General features: G+C 49.3%; 1 pseudogene; it reads right to left on the reverse strand.

Moving 5' to 3' along the window:
- Nucleotides 1-409: 409 nt before the first annotated feature.
- Nucleotides 410-7,880, reverse strand: part of LOC108518892 (THO complex subunit 4 pseudogene) — a 12,726-nt pseudogene continuing 5,255 nt past the window's right edge.

Consider the following 7,880-nt stretch of genomic DNA (forward strand, 5'->3'; position numbering starts at 1 on the left):
AATTTTTTTCTTTTTTTTTTTCTTTTTTCTTTTTTTTTTGAGATGGAGTCTGGCTCTGTGGCCCAAGCTGGAGTGCAGTGGCATGATCTCGGCTCACTGCAAGCTCCGCCTCCCGGGTTCACCTCATTCTCCTGCCTCAGCCTCCCCAGTAGCTGGGACTCCAGGCGCCTGCCACCATGCCTGGCTAATTTTTTGTATTTTTAGTAGAGACGGGATTTCACCGTGTTAGCCAGGATTGTCTCGATCTCCTGACCTCGTGATCCCCCCGCCTCGGCCTCCCTAAGTGCTGGGATCACAAGCGAGAGCCACCGCGCCCGGCCGAGATAATTTTTTTTTTAATAGATGAAGTCTCACCATGTTGGCCAGGTTGGTCTTGAACTCTTGGCTTCAAGCAATCTTCCCACCTCGGCCTTCCAAAGTGCTAGGATTACAGGCATGAGCCAGCGCGCCTAGCCAAGTTAGTTTTTGTATATGGTATGTGGTAGCAGGTGCACTTCTTTCTTTTGCGGGTGGATATTCAATTGTTCTAGCACCATCTGTTGAAAATACTTCTTTCCCCCATTGAACGGCCTTGGCACTCTTGTCAAAAATCAACTGACTGTAAATGTGAGGGTTTATTTCTAGACTGTCAATTCTATTCCACTGATCTATATGTCCATCCGTATGCCAGGATCAAGCTGTCTTGATTATTGTAATTTTGTATTAAGTTTTGAAATCTGGGTCCTTTGAATTTCCATATGAAGTTTAGAGTCGCTTGTCAGTTTCTGCAAAGAAACCAGCTGAGATTTTGCTAGGGGTTGTGTTAAATCTGTAGGTCATTTGGGGACTATTGTCATCTTAACGGTATTTCAATCTTTCAACACGGGAAAGTGGGATTTTTTTTTCTGTTTCAGAAAAAAGAGAAAGAAAAGAAAAGAAAGAAGAAGAAAGAAAGAAACCTTTACATGAATTTTTAAATCCTATTTTAAAACATAAAAGAAACAAATCCATCATTGGCCGCACAGCCGCAGCCACCGCCTCCCCACCATGCAGCGAGAGGAGACGCCTGGGTCCTGTTTCGCATGCTCTTGCGCACGCAGATTTGCTGGTCTGCTTAACTGGTGTCCATTCTCACATTATAGGCGTCCAGCTTCCTCTGCCAAAAAGCTGCTGCTTTGAATTCCTGCCGGCGCCTCTGCCTCTTCCCTGGGCGCCTCCATGGGTGCCTCCCCGGGTGCCTCCGCTACCACCAAAACCTCCAGCCTCACGGTTTCTAGTCATGCCACCTCTGTTTACGCTCTGTGCAGGTGTCTGCTGTGTTTGGATCTGTGATGTGACAAGCTGAATGTTCACGGGGCAGCCAGAGGGGCGCCGTGGTACTGCTTCATGGCTTTCAGGGCGTGTGCCTTCCGCTCAAAGTGCATGTCTGCTGATCCTAAGCGGCGGCCAGAGCGATTAGAGTGCACAGCCGTCTTCTTCAGCGTTCCAGATTCTGCAAAGAGCTCCCGAATATTGGCGCCTGACACTCCAAAATCTAGATTGGACACCAGCAGTTTCCCACCCGTCTCCATGCCAGCACCACCGCTGGTCCACAGCTGGGGAGGCCCAGAAGGCAGGGAGTCCCAGGACAGAAGGGGGCAGGAAGCCCTAACCACCCGGTTTTCCTGTCATGCCCCGAGACTAGGTGTCATCCTTCTCCTTGTAGAAATAACTCCTGGGCCAGGCGCGGTGGCTCACGCCTATAATCCCAGCACTTTAGGACACCCAGGCAGGCGGATCACCTGAGGTCGAGAATTCTAGACCAGCCTGACCAACATGGGGAAACTCCCTCTCTACTAAAAATATAAAATTTAGCCGGGCATGGTGGCTCACGCCTGTAATCCCAGCACTTTGGGAGGCCGAGGGCGGTGGGTCGCCTGAGGTCAGGAGTTCGAGACCAGCCTGGCCAACATGGGGAAACCCTGTCTCTACTAAAAATACAAAAATTAACGGGGCATGGTGGCAGGTGGCTGTAATCCCAGCTACATGGGAGGCTGAGGCAGAAGAATCGCTTGCACCCACAAGGCAGAGGTTGCGGTGAGCCGAGATCGTGCCATTGTGCTCCAGCCTGGACAGCAAAGAGCAAAACTCTGTCTAAAAAAAACAGTAATAAATTAAAAAAACAAAAAAAAGATACCTCTTGATTAGGGGCCAAGAAAGGACCAGATTCTGCTAATCCACAAAATCTGGTGGTCAAGAACTTCACTAAAAGAAGAAGTGAAAGGATTTCCTTCCTGAAGGACTTGCACAGCTGGATTGCTTCCCTAAGACCGGAAAACCCTGGAGCCCTGCTTGCAGACACCAGCCCCCTCACCACACTGCCACAAGACACTGACCGCCTGAGGCTGGAGATGGACACGTTCTGCCCACTTATTTGACCCCAGCACTCATGGGGTCAGTTGGAATAGCCAGGAAACGTGTGCATTCGGGGTCCCAAGAGACAGGTGTGTGGGCTGGGCACGGTGGCTCTCGCCTGTAATCCCAGCACTTTGGGAGGCCAAGGTAGGTGGATCACTTGAGGTCAGGAGTTCAAGACCAGCCTGGCCAACATGATGAAACCCTGTCTCTACTAAAAATACAAAAATTAGCCAGGTGTGGTGGGGCATCTACAGTCCCACTACTCAGGAGGCTGAGGCAGGGGAATCACTTGAACCCAGGAGGTGGAGGTTTCAGTGAGCTGAGATCATGCTACTGCACTATAGCCTGGGCAACAGAGTGAGACTCTGTCTCAAAAAAAAAAAAAAAAAAAAAAAGAGAGAGAGAGAGAGAGAGTGCATGGCAGGAAAACCCTGTGTGGTGGAGAGCAGCTGCCGGCTGCTGGAGCCAGGGCCCAGATTCTACCCTTTAGGAGGATATGAATTTGGACAGCACTTTCTTCCTCCATGCACTGGCACTAAGGTGCTTGCTTGCAGCACCTTATTTTACTATTGGGAGACTTGAAAGAGACAGAGTCACAGGATCACTTTGTTTTTTGAGACAGGGTTTCGCTCTGTCACCCCAGCTGGAGTGCAGCCATGTGATAACAGCTCACTGGCAGCCTCAGTCTCTCCGGGCTCAACTGAACCTTCCACCTCAACCTTCCAAGTAGCTGGGACTACAGGCACATGCCACTACACCCAGCTCATTTTTGCATTCTTAGTAGAGATGGGGTTTCACCATGTTGGCCAGTCTGGTCTCGAACTCCTGACCTCAAGTGATCCGCTCGCCTTGGGCTCCCAAAGTGCTTGGATTACAGGCGTGAGTCACCACCACAGCTATATTTTGGAGTTCTTGAGAGGTCCACAGCTGAAAAATCTGAACGTGAGATTTTAAAAACTTTATTTGGGTCTTCCTTAATTTCTTTCAACAATGTTTTGTAGTTTTCAGTATATAATTCTTTCACCTCCTTGGTTAAATTTATTCCTAGTTATTTTATAAGAGATATTGGTATGTATTTTTCTTTTCTTGTGATGTCTGTGTCTGCTTTTGGTATCAGGGTAATACTGTCCTCATAGAATGAGTTGGAAAATATTCTCTCCTCTTCTATGTTTTGGAAGAGTTGGTGAAGAATTGGTGGTTAATCCTTTTTTCTTTTTCTTTTTCTGGGACCGCAGGGGTACTCCACTACACCTGGCTAATTTTTGCATTCTTAGTAGAGACAGGGTTTCATCATATTGCCTAGGCTGGTCTCAAACTCCTGAGCAAGAAGTCCTCTTTACCTCTGCCTCATGCAGAGGTGCTTTTGCCTCTTTTCTGTTTTAGCTAGTCCTCAATCTGGTCTAAAGTTGGATTCCCTCCCTCTGGAGTTTAGTCCCACGTCCTACCTCAGCTGGATCATAAAGAAAAAAGTCATAGTGGCCAGGCGCGATGGCTCACACCTGTAATCCCAGCACTGTGGGAGGCTGAGGCGGGTGGATCACCTGAGGTCAGGAGTTTGAGACCAGCTTGAACAATATGGTGAAACCCCATCTCTACTAAAAATACAAAAATTAGCCTGGCGTGGTGGTGCATGCCTGTAATCCCAGCTACTCGGGAGGCTGAGGCAGGAGAATCGCTTGAACCTGCCAGGCGGGGGTTGCAGTGAGCCAAGATCGTGCCATTGCACACCAGCCCGGGCAACAAGAGCAAAACTGTGTCTCCAAAAAAAAAAAAAAAAAAAGTCATAGGAATCTGGAGGAATCCAAGTGCAGACTTCCTTATGCTCTCTCCCTCCCATAAAGGATCACATGGGCTGACATTATAAGCATTACCACCATGCCTCGGACTAATTTTGTATTTTTTTTTTTTTTTTTTTGAGACAAGCGTCTCTGCTCTGTTGCCCCAGGCTGGATGCAGTGGCCGGTATCTCAGCTCACTGCAACTCCCCTCCCGGTTTACCCATTCTCTCTTCTCAGCCTCCCGAGCAGCTGGATCTACAGCGCCCGCCACCTGGCCCGGCCTAGTTTTTTTTTGTATTTTTTTTTTAGTAAGAGACAGGGTTTCACCATGTTGGCCAGGATGCGTCTCTGATCTCCTGATCTCGTGATCCACCCGTCTCGCCTCTCCAAAGTGCTGGGATTACATGGCTTGAGCCACCGCGCCCGGCCTAGTTTTTTGTATTTTTTAGTAGAGACGGGGTTTCACCATGTTAGCCAGGATGGTCTCGATCTCCTGACCTCGTGATCCGCCCGTCTCGGCCTCCCAAAGTGCTGGGATTACAGGCTTGAGCCACCGCGCCCGGCCAATTTTTGTATTTTTAGTAGACATGGGGTTTCACCATGTTGGCCAAGTTGGTCTCAAACTCCTGACCTCATGTGATCTCCCCGCCTTGGCCTCCCACAGTGCTGGGATTACAGGCGTGAGCCACCGCGCCCGGCAAACGTTTTTACTTTTGACTTAAATTGTCGTATATATTTAAAGAAACTAAGCGTGAAAAGGCCGCCTTTCATGTTTGCTCGTGTTTACTGTTTGTTGTGTCCTCTCTTCTTTCCTGAAGATCTGGGTCTTCTTTCTTTTGAGACAGGGTCTCACTCTGTCACCCAGGCTGGAGTAGGGTGACACAATCATAGCTTTACTACATCCTTGACCTCCCCAGCTCAAGCCATCCTCCCACCTCAGCCTCCAAAGTAGCTGGGATTACAGGCACACACCACCACACCCAACTAATTTTTTAATTTTTTTGTAGAGATGGGGTCTGACTATGTTGCTCAGACTGGCCGCAAACTTCTGGGCTCAAGTGATCCTCCTTCCTTAGCTTCCCAAAGTGTTGGGATTACAGGCGTGAGCCACCATGCCCAGCGAAGTTCTTGACATGACAATGCTGTCTGGCCAGAACACGGGGTGGGGATCCCTATGCCCATCTCACTGATGGACAAACCAAGGCCTAGAGAGAGTTAGCCACTTCCCCTCTCAACTAGTAAGCAGCAGAACTGGAATCAAAATCTAGGTCTATCAGCTGGGAGCGGTGGCTCCGTCCCGTAATCACAGCACTTTGTGAGGCTGAGGTGGGCAGATTGCTTGAGCTCAGTAGTTCAAGACAAGCCTAGGCAACATGGTGAAACTTGATCTCTACTAAAAATACAAAATATTAGCCAGGTATGGTGGTGTGTGTCTGTATTCCCAGCTACTCAGGAGGCTGAGGTGGGAGGATCGCTTGAGCCCAGGAGATGGAGGCTGCAGTAAGACGAGACAGCAGCACTGCACTTCAGCCTGAGTGACAGAGGAAGACCTTGTATAGAAAGAAAGAGAGAAAGAGAGAAAGAGAGACAGGAAGGAAGGAAGGAAGGAAGGAAGGAAGGAAGGAAGGAAGGAAGGAAGGAAGGAAGGAAGGAAGGAAAAGGAAGGGAAGAAAGAAGAATCTAGGAATCTAGGTCTATCAACTCTCAGTCCAGCATCTCCCCATGTGTCTCAAGAACTGCAAAATATGGCTGTGTGCAGTAGCTCATGCCTGTAATCCCAGCACTTTGGGAGGCTGAGGCAAGCAGAACTCTTGAGTTCAGGAGTTTGAGACCAGACTGGCCAACATGGTGAAACCCCATCTCTACTAAAAATACAAAAATTAGCCAGGTATGGTGGTGTGCGCCTGTAGTCCCAGCTACTCGGGAGGCTGAGGCATGAGAATTGCTTGGACCTGGGAGGCTGGGAGGGGGAGGTTACAGTGAGCTGAGATAATACCGTTGCATTCCAGCCTGGGCAACAGAGTGAGACCCTGTCTCAAAAAAAAAAAAAAAAGGAAGGAAGGAAGGAAAACAGAAAAGAAAAGAAAGAAACGCAAAATAGTCAGAACTCATGTCACATAGATGTTCTCCAATTGGAGTTGGCACATTCTGGGGACTGTGTTCCTAAGGAGATCATTCCTTGGGAGGAGTCATTCTTTAGGACTGTGGACCATAGTGGCAGAAAGCAGGGAGAGAGACTAGGGCAGGGGAGGCAGGAATCACTAGGCATTTCTCAGACATTCTGGCAGGAATCACTAGGCATTTCTCAGACATTCTGGAGAAGAGGATGAGCAAAGTGGTCTGTCCTGTGCACCTTGCCTTCCTGGCGAGGTTAAAAGCCTTGTGGGGGCAGAGATGCTTTCCGGATGCAGCAGAAGGGTTGGTGTTGAGAATCTTCCTATCTCCCCTCTCAGTGCCTTGTCTGTCTTGGTGTCTCCTGCCTCCCCCTGGGGCTCCCTAGGGATTTTACCTTCCCCAGGCTTCCAAACTCACTGGGCGACTAACTTTTCAGCTTGTCCAAAGACTTTCTTTGTGGCCTGAGCTGCTGAGCTAATGAACAGAAGCTGATTTCCAGTGGCGCTGGGTGGCTGGGGCATCACCGGTATTTCACTGTTCATTTCTCTGCAATGCTTTGCAGTTTGCAAAGTGCTCCTGTGTGGGGTGGCTGTGGTGGTTCACGCCTGTAATCCCAGCATCTTGGGAGGCCAAGGCAGGCAGATGGCTTAAGACCGGGGATTCAAGATCCACCTGGGCAACATGGCAAAAACCTCATCTCTTAAAAAAAAAAAAGTAAAAGTGAGCTGGGCTTGGTGCCGTGTGCCTGTATTCCCAGCTACTTGGAAGGTTGAGGTGAAAGGATCAATTGAGCCCAGAGAGACTGAGGCTGCCAGTGAGCTGTTATTATGTGGCAGAGCAAAACCCTGTCTCTAAAAACAAAGTACTCCTGTGACTCTGTCTCATTCAAGCCTCCCAATAGTAAAATAAGGTGTTGTAAGCAAGCACCATTAGTGCCAGTGCGTGGAGGAAGAAAGTGCTGTCCAAATTCATATCCTCCTACAGTGTAGAGTCAGGGCCCTGGCTCCAGCAGCCGGCAGCTGCTGTCCACTGCACAGGGCTTTCCTGTCTTTTTTTTTTTTTTTTTTGGAGGCAGAGTCTCACTCTGTTGCCCAGGCTGCAGTGCAGTGGCATGATCTTGGCTCACTGCAACCTCTGCCTCCTGGGTTCAAATGATTCTTGTGCCTCAGCCTCCTGAGTATCTAGGACTACAAGCGCACCACCACGCCTGGCTAATTTTTGTGTTTTTAATAGAGACGGGGTTTCATCATCTTGGCCAGGCTGGTCGTGAACTCCTGACCTCAAGTGATGCACCCACCTTGGCCTCCCAAAGTGCTGGGATTACAGGCAAGAGCCACTGTGCCCAGCCCACTCACTGTCTCTTGGGATCCCGGATGCATATGTTTCCTGGCTATTCCAACCGACCCCATGAGTGTTGGGGTCAAATAAGTAGGCAGAATGTGTCCATCTCCAGCCTCAGACCGTCAGTGTCCTGCGGCAGTGTGGTGAGGGGGTTGGGTCTCTGCGAGCAGGACTCCAGGGTTTTTTGGTTTTAGGGAAGCAATCCAGCTGTGTGGGTCCTTCAGGAAGGAAATCCTTTCACTTCTTCTTTTTTTTTTTTTGAGACGGAGT

This window comes from Rhinopithecus bieti, unplaced genomic scaffold (genome assembly GCF_001698545.2).
Source record: "Rhinopithecus bieti isolate Rb0 unplaced genomic scaffold, ASM169854v2 scaffold_42772, whole genome shotgun sequence".
Lineage (NCBI taxonomy): Eukaryota > Metazoa > Chordata > Mammalia > Primates > Cercopithecidae > Rhinopithecus > Rhinopithecus bieti.